The sequence below is a fragment of the Microcaecilia unicolor genome, chromosome 3 (assembly GCF_901765095.1).
Source record: "Microcaecilia unicolor chromosome 3, aMicUni1.1, whole genome shotgun sequence".
Lineage (NCBI taxonomy): Eukaryota > Metazoa > Chordata > Amphibia > Gymnophiona > Siphonopidae > Microcaecilia > Microcaecilia unicolor.
This window is the reverse complement of record NC_044033.1, coordinates 191,606,668-191,619,840: the sequence shown is the minus strand read 5'-3', so window position 1 is coordinate 191,619,840 and position 13,173 is coordinate 191,606,668. Positions and strand designations below refer to the sequence as shown.

General features: G+C 43.9%; 1 protein-coding gene across 3 annotated transcripts in view; it reads left to right on the top strand.

Moving 5' to 3' along the window:
• The window catches only part of PRPF40B (pre-mRNA processing factor 40 homolog B), a 379,532-nt gene that overhangs the window by 187,922 nt on the left and 178,437 nt on the right, over positions 1 to 13,173 (top strand). The window lies entirely within an intron of this gene.

Below are 13,173 nucleotides of genomic sequence, written 5' to 3'. Positions count from 1 at the left end.
ATACAAATGCTAGAAATACTCCTACAAATATCTTGAATAATCCACTTACAAAAATAGGCACACCTTACAAACAATAAAGTGGAAAATAATCTTCAGATGCTGATCACTAATATTAAAAATGTATGAAGTTAAAATAAACAGTTACAGAAAGTTGTTAGAGGGAAGGCTTTAAAGGTTTGACCAATGATGTTTTATTGATCTGCACAGTGCCTTGATGAAAGAAGATTAGGCACAGCAGACTTAGGTCTTTTCCTCCATACATTTTTAATATTAGTGATTAGCATTTGAAGATTATTTCCACTTTTATTGTTTACAACTGCCAGAAGCCTAAAAAATGAGATAGGAGATTTAGAGTATATAGCACTAAATGAAGATGTAGAGATAATAGGCATCTCAAAGACCTGGTAGAAGGAAAATAACCAATGGCACACTGTGATACCAGGGTACAAGTGATATGGGGTGGATCAAATTGGAGGGGGGAATGGCACTTTATGTTAAAGAGGGAATTGAGTCAACAGAATACAAATTTTGTAGGAAACTGATTGCATTGTGGAATCTTATGGATAAAAATTCTATATGTAAGGGAAAGAGTATGCTGGTGGGTCTCCATTTGCCTGAAACAACAAAGAGAGCGGAAGACAACCAAAATAGACCAGATAAAAACCACAAAGAGTAAGAGCACCAAAAAAGTTTTATTGGGACCCTACACGGTCCGTGTTACGGCCAGATGACCTTCTTCAAAATTGATGTATACAGATGTACCTCTAGAATTCTCATGGAGTGAAAGATATAAACGCTGGCCAGAATGAACAGACAGATGGTAAAGTGTTAACAGAAATTAGGGAATGTAACATATTTGGCAACACTATAATAATGGGTGATTTCAACCCCATGACCCTTTTCAGTTCTATGTGAATTTTGAGAAATTTATTAGGAAATTGCAACTCAAGTTATTTTCAGAGAATGTCGTTGATGTAACTGAGAAATCCAGTTTTCATGTGACATCTTCTTGGGTTCCTCCAGGACCTGTAGATCCCGTTGTTTCAATTGTTTGAAGTTTAGTTGTAGAAGAGGTGCTCTGGTTTGAACAATCTGGTATGTTTAACAGGAGTAACATGACATGGGATGACTGGGCAGCTCTGAAAAATTTACAAAGTTTCTCCATAATAATTTGTCTGGCCAGCAAGGAAGGTGCTGTTGTAGTACAGAACAAAGCAGATTATGTCTCTGAGATATTTCATCAGTTGTTTGATGCCATGTTATATAACATCAGAATTCAGTGGATATGCTACAAAAGCAAATTGCAGCTACTAGTAGTATGGCAGAGCAAGGGTTCCTCTGCTGGGGAATATGATTTTCTGAATTGTAAATTTCCAAAAATACCTGTTTTTATACTTTACCGAACATCCATAAAAGATTGATCAATCGGTTGTGACATCCTATTGTTTTATCTAGAGACTCTCTTTTATAAAGGTGCTGCAGAATATGTGGATTATTTTTTATAGCCACTCATGTCTGACATGTCATATATTAGGGATACTACACATTTTTTGTTGAAGCTGCAAGATCTGTGGCTGACTGAGTTCTCTGTTTACTAGTTACTTTTGATGTCGAGTCACTGTATTCAAATATTGTAGAGCATAAAGCGGTGAAGGTGGTGGAAGCAACTTTTTAGATCTTTGACTACATTCTCATTTTGTTCCCACACAGTTTTGGTTGACTTGACTACACTAATTTTACAATACAACCATTTCAATTTTGAAGATCAGATTTATCAAGATTTGTCTAGAATAGCTATGGGCGCATTATTTGTATCATCTTTTTTTTTTTTTTATTTAAACAAGAATCTTTATTGAACAAGTGATGCACAATGTGAATACAGCCACAACATTAAGCTCACAGGCTCTAGCAAATATTGTAAAACTGGGACCTTGTTTCTTCAATACTCATCCATTGAGTAATAAAACATTCAATATTCTTGTTGTTTTACATATTTTTCTCACCCTTCCTCCCCCTGTACAATTTGCATCAAAACATTTCCACGCTATTAATCAAAATCCCCTCCAATTCCCCCTCCCCCTTACAGTATCTAAGGTAACAATAGTAATTCAACATATCAGATGTTTCTCTATAGCTCATGAAGTCTTCGGTATATCCAAAGGTTCCCAAATCATAGTCCATTTCGACAACTGGTGTCTCTCTTTTGCCATCAATCGTTCTCTCTCTGCAATGTTCCGCAGTAGGGTCATCCATTGGACTACCGACGGGCTATTTTTTTGCTTCCATGAGCGCGCAATAAGCAATCTGCCCGAACATAAGCAATGCTTGATTAATACTTGACCATCATCATTCACCCCCAGGATAGTTTTATGAAACAGAAATACAGCAGAGTCATATGGTATCTCAACTCCCACCCAATATCCAATCCGGGCCTGGACGGCTTTCCAGAAGGCTTTTACTTTGTAACATGTCCACCAAATATGACCTAATGTACCACGTTGGCCACATTTACGCCAACAAGTCGGGGAAGCCGATCCAAACATATGATTCAACCTTACCGGGGTTAGATACCAACGGTACAATACTTTTGTTAAATTTTCTTGGACATTTACTGCTGGAGATATGCGTACCGAATGCCTCTCCATTCTCTGCCACTCCTCTGCCGAGTAACTCACCCCTAATTCTTTCTCCCACAGCACCCTGTGTTTATGGCTAACATACAGGTTATCTCGCAAGTGCCCATAAATCAGAGTGATAAGGCCTCGTGTCCCTTGCTCCCGAACACAGAGTTCCTGTAAAAAGGTCACGTCCCCAAATAAATAGGCACGTCTACCTTCTGATGACAAAAAGTGAATCAATTGAGTGTAGGCATAATGATCTGTTGAAGGTAACCTGTATGTATCTGCCAATTCCTGGAATGATATAAAAGTATCGTTATTGACCAACTGTCCCCATAGATCTAACCCTTGCCTTTTCCATCTAGTAAAAACTGAGCGTGAGCAGCCTAATGGAAATGCTAAATTACAAGCAATAGGTGATAACTGAGAACAGTAGATTCGTTTTAAATGTTCCATTTTATCCCAACAAGATAAAGTAAACTCAATGATTGGGCTCACCTCCTCCCCCAAACAACGATGTTTAGGTGGCAGCCAGAGCAAATGGCCTAACTTCAAAGGGCTATGTAGTATATATTGTTCCATCTTTACCCAAAGTTTGTGAGGGGCTTCTTGAAACCATTCCACTGCGGATTTAACCTGAGCAGCTCTATGGTATAAATCCACTCTAGGAATGCCCAAACCCCCCTTGGTCTTACAGTCTGTATACATTATGGAGGGGTGGATTCTAGATTTGCCTCCTTTCCAGATAAACTTCTGCAATCGTTTCTGCAGGGAGTGAAGCACATGGTCACCAATAGGGAGTTGCAGGGCCTGGAAAAGGTACAGTAATCACGGTAATTTATTCATTTTCACTGTAGCTATTCTCACAAACCAGGACAAACCAAGGGGCTCCAATCTCTCCAAATCCTCTCTAATGTCTTTCAATAACGGTGCATAGTTGGCCTCAGTAATGCCCTGTAATTTAGCAGTAAGGAAAACCCCCAAATATTTAAGACCCTTAGTCACCCATCTCAGAGGATATAGTTGCTTACAACGCTGTTAGTGTTCCTCTGTCATACCACCTGCCATTGCTTCCGTTTTCTCATAGTTAATCTTAAATCCAGACACCCTTCCATAAGTTTCCAATTCACATATAACCTGGGGTATAGAGTCTAAAGGCGAGGTAAGGGTTAAGAGGACATCATCGGCAAACAATGCTACCTTTGATTCCCAATCTTTCACCTTCACTCCCCTTATCCCTGGATGATTCCTAATAGCCCACACCAATGGTTCCATTACCAAAGCAAACAGAAGTGGCGACAGAGGACACCCCTGACGTGTTCCTATGTTCAGCTCAAAGAAGTCGGATATCTGCCCATTAATCTTTACTCCTGCTTTCGGCTGAGTATATAATTCTTTAATCCAGTCCCTAAAATTAGAACCAAATCCAAACTGTTGTAAGACCTGGTGTAGAAATGGCCAATGCACCCTATCAAATGCTTTTTCAGCATCCACACTTAATAGGCAATACGGTATTTTACTCTGCCTGGCAATATACATAGCATTCAGAGTTCGCCTAATATTGTCTGAGGCCTGTCTATTGGCGACAAAACCCACCTGATCTGGATGTATTAGGGTCGGCAGAATTTCTGTTAATCTACTTGCTAATACCTTAGCTAGGATGTGGATATCTACATTGAGCACAGAGATGGGGCGATAAGAAGAGCACTCGGTCATCTCCTTCTTAGGCTTCAGGATCAGTGCAATCCATGCCTCTTTCATAGTTGGTGGGAGATTGTCGCCTTTCACTACTGCATTGAGCACATCCGTTAAAACAGGTGCCAAATAAGGGGCAAATTTTTTTATAGAATTCAGCCGTATAGCCATCCAATCCCGGTGATTTGGCTGTTTTCAAGGTTTTTATAGCTGCTAGTACCTCATGCATATCAATAGGGCATCTAGCATTTGTTGCTGATCTTGTGTTAAGGTTGGCAAAGCCATTTTTTGTAAATTTGACCGAATACTCTCCTCTTGTATATCCCCATCTCCGGCATAAAGCTTAGCATTGAAACGGGCCCTAATCTCTGGAGATGTTCGGAGCACCTCTCCCTTGGGTCCCTTAATACGATAGATATTACGATCTGCCCTTAGTTTTCGCAATTTAATAGCAAACTGCCTACTGATCTTATTTCTGGTGGTATATGCGTGAAGCTTTAATTTTTCATTAATATATTCAAAGTCTTGAGCTAACAAGGCATCTAGTTGTATTATGGCAGTTTGCAAAGCTCTATATATCTTAAGAGAGCCTGTGACTTTGTTTTCTTTCTAGGATCTCAATTTTCTCTCTTAGCTGCAAGGTAGCCTGCAACCTCTGTTTCTTAAGCTTTTCAGCTACCTTAATAAAGTGACCTCTGGATACTGCTTTAAGCGCTTCCCATACTATAGCAATCGAGGGCCCTGAGGTTAAATTAAAAGACAAGTATTCCTTCAGGACCTTTACATATTCCTGACAAACTGTTTCCTGTTTTAACAGCCCATTATTTAGTGTCCAGTGCCCTACCCGCTGTTTTTCTGTCTGCCAATCCAGTTGTATCACACAAGGAGCATGATCAGACACAGTAATATTATTTATATGTGCTATTGTGAGTCGATCTCCTAATAACTTATCAACCAACAAATAATCAATCCATGAATATGTAGAATGTACTGGAGAATAAAAAGAATAGTCACGCTCAGTAGGGTGCAGGTCTCTCCAAGAGTCAAAAAGTCCCATATCCCTGACAAATGTAGTAAAGTGTTTGGCTAAGACTTTGTCACTACCAGAGTTGCGTCCCGATTTATCCACTTCGGGGCATAGAGTGGCATTGAAATCACCACCCAATATAAGCTGACCTCCCAGCACTGTATGTATTTGTTTCTTAAGTAATTGAAAGAAGGATGGTTGATTAGTATTTGGTCCATATATAGATCCCAAAGTAACCTCCTGATTTTCAAATGACCCCCTAAGTAGAAGATATCTGCCCTTTGGGTCTCTTTTCACCTGATGGATTTGTATAGGCAGGTCAGATTGGAGCAATATCGCTACCCCTCTTTGTTTCTTGTCAGATATGTCTGAGGCAAAATAAATCTTAGAATAGTAAACATGTCTAAACAAGTATTCATGTGCCCTTTTCAAATGGGTTTCTTGTAACATAACCACCTGGGGTCTATGTCTATTTATCTCTTGCCAAATCAGCTGTCGTTTTCTAGGAGCATTTAGGCCTTTGACGTTGAAAGTCATAATCTTTAAAGTAGATGCCATAGAGTATACTTAAAAAAAAAAAAAAAAAAAAAAAAAAATCATTTACATGTCTAAATGTCACCTGCGAACACTGTAAAGCCCCTCCCTCCCGTTTTCCCTTGACCCATCCCCCCCTAGCCTCCCACCTCCCGTCCTCTCCTATCCCCTTCATAAGTAGAGTAGCAAATTTCCACGAGAAATAGAATTCCCCCGAGGAGTACACTTACTCACTTCCTAACAAGATCAACCCCCACTGTATACAGCCCGCCCACCCCACCTCAGCCCAACCCCGCATAACATCATCCATATAATCGACAGACTTATCCCCGCTATACATATAGATCATAAAGAAATGAAGAGGAAAATGTCAACCTTCGCTCACTCTTTCAACAGCTTCCCTTTGGAGCAATATTACAGTCAAGTATTGTGCACAGTCAGCCGCGGTTTCTTTGCCTTTTTAAAAACTTGTTGCCATTGTCGCACTTTATCTCTCTTGTCAACAGTAGTCTCCAAGTGTAGTTTTGTAGTCGGCCCCATTATACCTGCTGCTTTTAGAATCTGCTGTGCCGCCTCTGGGGAGCGAACTTTGTGTAGCTTACCAGCAATAGTAAAGCATAATGCAAAGGGAAAAGCCCATCGGTATTTTATGTTATGTTGCCCCAGTATCTCCAGAATCGGTTTCATATTTCGTCTTTGTTGTAAAGTATAGGCTGCTAAGTCCTGAAATACCGAAATAGGTGTATCTTGAAAACACAAGTTTTTTTGTTGCCTAGCCAGGCTATATAGGTGTTCTTTCTCTGAATATTTCCAGAAGTGAACCACAATATCTCTGGGTTTATTAGGGAGCGACTTGCCTAGCGCTCTATGGGCTCGTTCAATTTCCGGGACCTGTTGGTCTGGATTTCCCTTCAAAATATGTTTACATAGTTCATGTACTAGTTTGGGAACATCTTCTTGATCTCCAGCCTCCGGAATGCTCCGAAATCGTAAATGATTTTGTCTCCCTCTGTTCTCGATATCATCAAGTTTGTATTGTAATTCCTCCATTTGGTTAGCAAAATCCATCTCCTTCTCTTTCATTTGGTTCATCAGTTCCACGTGTTCGTCCACCCGGCCTTCAAGATCCTCCACTCGATTACCAATTTCCTTGATCTCACCTCGCACATTTTCAATGCGTTCCACAATGTCTGATTTCATGCGAGCCAAATCTTTACGGAGTTCTCGAAGCACTTTGGTAAACTGTGAATCCTTATTGATACCAGTATCTTCGTCGGAGTGAGCCAAATCAAAATCTGAGGCCTCCTCCTCCCGAGATGAAGCATGGCTGCTAACAGTTTTAGCATTGCGGAGGCTGCCACGCACTCCTGCTTTGGCATCTGCGATTTTCAATTTCTGTGACATTTCTTTTCTGTGACTATCACTTTTGTATTCCTCTTGCCTTCGTTTCGTGGTAAAGTCCGCCAGTTATATAGCGAAAAAATAGCGATTTTAGCGGGGCTGAGCCGGAGCGACGGGTTCAGGCTGCCATCGAGGTTGCTGACGTCACCGGAAGTCTATTTGTACCATCTTTAGCCAATTTTTTAATGACATTTTTAAAAAGTCAATATGTATCAGGCTATCTACTTCTATGTTGGTATTGGTATATAGATAATGTTTGTGCATTTGTGGTCTGGATCTGTGATTTATTTGCAACAATTTGTGGAGGAGTATCAATCTTCTGACTCTAATTAGAAAAAAAATGTCATACATAGGGGTTATCGTACTAAATTGGTGAAACTTTCCCAGAAAAGAGCCTTATATAACCAGAGTTTTTATTATCTCTGCAGCACAAGGAACTTGAGTGCTTACTTCTGAAATTTACTGGGTCTACTAAACTTTTGAGCAGTATTGTTAAAAAGCACCAGCATGTTTTGGGTATACATGATTGCATCAGTTCTACAAGATATTTATCAACTTACAGCAGAAATAAAAATGTTAATGAGAAGAATAGTACAGGGATTGTGCTATAAGACATATGAGAAGAGACTGGAAGATCTAGAGGAAAGGAGCGGTAGAGGAGATATGATACAGACATTTAAGTTCTTGAAAGGTATTAATATACAAACAAACCTCTTCCAGAGACATGGAGGCAGTAGAACTAGAGGACATGAATTGAGGTTGCAGGGCAGTAGACTTAGGGATAATAACAGGAAATACTTTTTCACAGACAAGGTACTGGATGCCTGGGATGCCCTTCCAGGGGAGATAATGGAGTCAAAAAATAATAAGGGAATTCCAAAATGCAAGGGATAAATGCAAAGGTTGCTTAAATAGAAGGAGGACAGAAACAAAATGTGGCTGTTAAGGTATTATGTTGGACAAGAGTAGTTGGGAACTAAGGCCAATGCCAGATGGACTCCCATGGTCTGTGTTCCACAGATGGCAAAAGATAGATGTGGATTAGGGAGCTAAGGCCAGTGCCGGACAGATTTTTACGATCTGTGTCCCAAAAATGGCAAAAGATAGGTGAAGATCAGGGAACTAAGGCCAGTGCCCGATGGCTGTTTACAGTTTGTGTTCCACAGATGGCAAAAGACAGATGAAGATCAAGTCTGTGTATTGTATTGTTATCATATGCTACAAGTGAGGGTGTTGTGCATCTCAAGGCGGAGGGGAGAACATCTTAATGTTATCAAGTTAAAGTGGAGGAATGGCCTAATGTTTAGAGCACCGGTCTTGATATCCAGAGGTGGCCGGTTCAAATTCCACTGCTGCTCTGGTACAAACTTATGGGCCGATGATCAGAAGCAAACGCAGGCGCTGGAGGCTGTTAGCGCCATACTAGCGCCTGTGTTTGCTACCGCCCCATAATCAGATCCCTGAGCGTGTGAAACAACAAGCTCGCGGGCTCTGAACGCAACTAGCATGCAAAACAGCTCTTAGCACAAGTAGCATGCAAATGCATGCTAACCCTATTCATCCCCAATGATCAGCAACCAGCGCGCCAAAGATTGGCGTTCTGGCCGCAGCAAACCCTATGCTAGCGTGGAGCTGGCGTTATGATTTGCAGACCATTGGGGAAGAATGGTGAGCCCTGTCCAGCATGCATTTGTATGCTAACAAGCCCCCATTCCCCCCAATGCAGCAACCCCCTGCAGAAACCGAAGACTCGACCGATGATCCCTTCCAGAAACCAATGACCCGACCGACAACCCCCCCCCCCTTCAGCAACAGGGGGTTGGAGGTCCGGAGGACCTCCGGTCCCCCCGACCCCTCCCCCCTGGCACAGGTTCGGGGGGGGGGCTGAAGATCCGGTGGGTCTCCAGTCCCTCTAACCTCCCCCCAACATTGGTAAGAAGTCCCTGGTGGCCCAGTGGGCAGTAGTCAATCCCCCCACCCCCCTAGCTTAGGTTGGAGGAGGGAGGTGGCCTCCTTCGGCTCCGCCTGCAAAATGGCAGCACCCAGCCCTGCTCAGTGTATCCTGGGATACGCTGGGTGGGGCTTCACACCAGTGACTTCTTACAAGTGCTGGAGGGGGACCCACTGGATCTCCAGCCCCATGAACCTGTGTCCGGGGAGGGGGGGTCGGGGTGGACCGGATGTCCCCAGACCCTGATTTGCTTTGCTCGTGGCAGGGGTAGTTGGGTCCCATGGACCTCTAGTCCCCGTGTTTGACAGGTCTGGGCTTTTGACAGCCCAGACCTGTCAAACAAGAGGATTGCGCTCAGGCACAATCCTCCCGCACTTCTGCCCCATGATCAGAGAGAATTATGAGCTGAAATTTGCATGCAATAATCTCTGATCATAGGTGCGGTAAAGCCCCGCGCTGTTCCAGTGCTATTTTTAGAGCGCTGTTTGGAACAGCACAGGGCTTTTGATCATCTGCCTGTTAGATTGTGAACCCTCCAGTGATAGGGAAATACCCAGTGTACCTGAATGTAACTCACCTTGAGCTACTACTGAAAAGGTTGAGCAAAATCAAAATAAATAATAAATACTGTTAGCAATACTTTTGGTTATAAAAGATTGTCTCAAGACTGCATCGTATTTAACTACTTATATGTGGTTAGCATGATGGCAAATTGCCATCCAGTGTTTAAGCATGAAGACTATAACCTGAACAGAGTGGCAGGTGCAGCTTCGTGTTGATGGGCAGATTGAAATGTGCAGGTGTTTATCTGCTATCATTTGCTGTGTATGTTATGTCATTCTGATGTTTGGACTGTTAAACCTATGAATTCATTGGGCCATAAAATACGTGGCAACTGTTCTATTTGTGCTATGATAGTAGATATACAGTTGGTTGGAGTTGTGTACCAGTCAGAAGTTTCTTTTTAGACATTCTATTATTTGTATTTACAAAATGTGATCTATATGGTCACTTATCCGTGCTGTTTAAGATACATGTATGATAGAACACAGGCATTGTGTCATCCATGGTAAACTGGAGAAACATCTGGGTTTGATATTGTGTGGATCAACGTCTTTCACTGTATGGTTTAACAGGTGTGGTTATTGACCAAATCCAATATACTTCAAGAGGAGGAGACATCTGCAGATTTCTGCATCAAAAAGAACAACATATTATTTCCCTCAACACTGTTGAGCCCTTTGACTTGAATGCTCAAATCGAGTGGAAGGCATTCTTTTAGCAACATCACTGCTGATTAGGGTTTTGATTTTTTTTGTTTTTTAAACGTTGAGAAGTTTTTATTGAAATTCAAGGAGCAATGACATTGACAGCATTAAACATTAAGAAAAGCATACAACAAAGTTCTTACAACAATTGCAAAAACATGAAAGCGAATGCTACATACCTGTAGAAGGTATTCTCCGAGGACAGCAGGCTGATTGTTCTCACTGATGGGTGACGTCCACGGCAGCCCCTCCAATCGGAATCTTCACTAGCAAAGTCCTTTGCTAGCCCTCGCGCGCCCGCGCGCACCGCGCATGCGCGGCCGTCTTCCCGCCCGAAACCGGCTCGAGCCGGCCAGTCCAGTATGTAGCAAGACAATACTCTTAAGGGAAGACACAACTCCAAAGGGGAGGCGGGCGGGTTTGTGAGAACAATCAGCCTGCTGTCCTCGGAGAATACCTTCTACAGGTATGTAGCATTCGCTTTCTCCGAGGACAAGCAGGCTGCTTGTTCTCACTGATGGGGTATCCCTAGCCCCCAGGCTCACTCAAAACAACAACCATGGTCAATTGGGCCTCGCAACGGCGAGGACATAACAGAGATTGACCTAAAAAAATTTACCAACTAACTGAGAGTGTAGCCTGGAACAGAACAAACAGGGCCCTCGGGGGGTGGAGTTGGATCCTAAAGCCCAAACAGGTTCTGAAGAACTGACTGCCCGAACCGACTGTCGCGTCGGGTATCCTGCTGCAGGCAGTAATGGGATGTGAATGTGTGGACAGAAGCCCACGTTGCAGCTTTGCAAATTTCTTCAATGGAGGCTGACTTCAAGTGGGCTACCGACGCAGCCATGGCTCTAACATTATGAGCCGTGACATGACCCTCAAGAGCCAGCCCCGCCTGGGCGTAAGTGAAGGAAATGCAATCTGCTAGCCAATTGGATATGGTGCGTTTCCCTACAGCCACTCCCCTCCTATTGGGATCAAAAGAAACAAACAATTGGGCGGACTGTCTGTGGGGCTGTGTCCGCTCCAAGTAGAAGGCCAATGCTCTCTTGCAGTCCAATGTGTGCAGCTGACGTTCAGCAGGGCAGGAATGAGGACGGGGAAAGAATGTTGGCAAGACAATTGACTGGTTCAGATGGAACTCCGACACGACCTTTGGCAAGAACTTAGGGTGAGTGCGGAGGACTACTCTGTTATGATGAAATTTGGTGTAAGGGGCCTGGGCTACCAGGGCCTGAAGCTCACTGACTCTACGAGCTGAAGTAACTGCCACCAAGAAAATGACCTTCCAGGTCAAGTACTTCGGATGGCAGGAATTCAGTGGCTCAAACGGAGGTTTCATCAGCTGGGTGAGAACGACATTGAGATCCCATGACACTGTAGGAGGCTTGACAGGGGGCTTTGACAAAAGCAAACCTCTCATGAAGCGAACAACTAAAGGCTGTCCTGAGATCGGCTTACCTTCCACATGGTAATGGTATGCACTGATTGCACTAAGATGAACTCTTACAGAGTTGGTCTTGAGACCAGACTCAGACAAGTGCAGAAGGTATTCAAGCAGGGTCTGTGTAGGACAAGAGCGAGGATCTAGGGCCTTGCTGTCACACCAGACGGCAAACCTCCGCCAATGAAAGAAGTAACTTCTCTTAGTGGAGTCTTTCCTGGAAGCAAGCAAGATGCGGGAGACACCCTCTGGCAGACCCAAAGAGGCAAAATCTACGCCCTCAACATCCAGGCCGTGAGAGCCAGAGACTGGAGGTTGGGATGCAGAAGAGCCCCTTCGTCCTGCGTGATGAGGGTCGGAAAACACTCCAATCTCCACGGTTCTTCGGAGGATAACTCCAGAAGAAGAGGGAACCAGATCTGACGCGGCCAAAAAGGAGCAATCAGGATCATGGTGCCTCGGTCTTGCTTGAGTTTCAACAAAGTCTTCCCCACCAGAGGAATGGGAGGATAAGCATACAGCAGACCCTCCCCCCAGTCCAGGAGGAAGGCATCCGATGCCAGTCTGCCGTGGGTCTGAAGCCTGGAACAGAACTGAGGGACTTTGTGGTTCACTCGAGATGCGAAGAGATCCACCAAGGGGGTGCCCCACGCTTGGAAGATCTGGCGCACCACTTTGGAATTGAGCGACCACTCGTGAGGTTGCATAATCCTGCTCAGTCTGTCGGCCAGACTGTTGTTTACGCCTGCCAGATATGTGGCTTGGAGCACCATGCCGTTCCGGCGAGCCCAGGTCCACATGCTGACGGCTTCCTGACACAGGGGGCGAGATCCGGTGCCCCCCTGCTTGTTTACATAATACATGGCAACCTGGTTGTCTGTCTGAATTTGGATAATTTGGTGGGACAGCCGATCTCTGAAAGCCTTCAGAGCGTTCCAGATCGCTCGTAACTCCAGAAGATTGATCTGTAGATCGCGTTCTTGGAGGGACCAGCTTCCTTGGGTGTGAAGCCCATCGACATGAGCTCCCCATCCCAGGAGAGACGCATCCGTGGTCAGCACTTTTTGTGGCTGAGGAATTTGGAAGGGACGTCCCAGAGTCAAATTGGTCCAAATCGTCCACCAATACAGGGATTCGAGAAAACTCGTGGACAGGTGGATCACGTCCTCTAGTCCCCCAGCGGCCTGATACCACTGGGAGGCTAGGGTCCATTGAGCAGATCTCATGTGAAG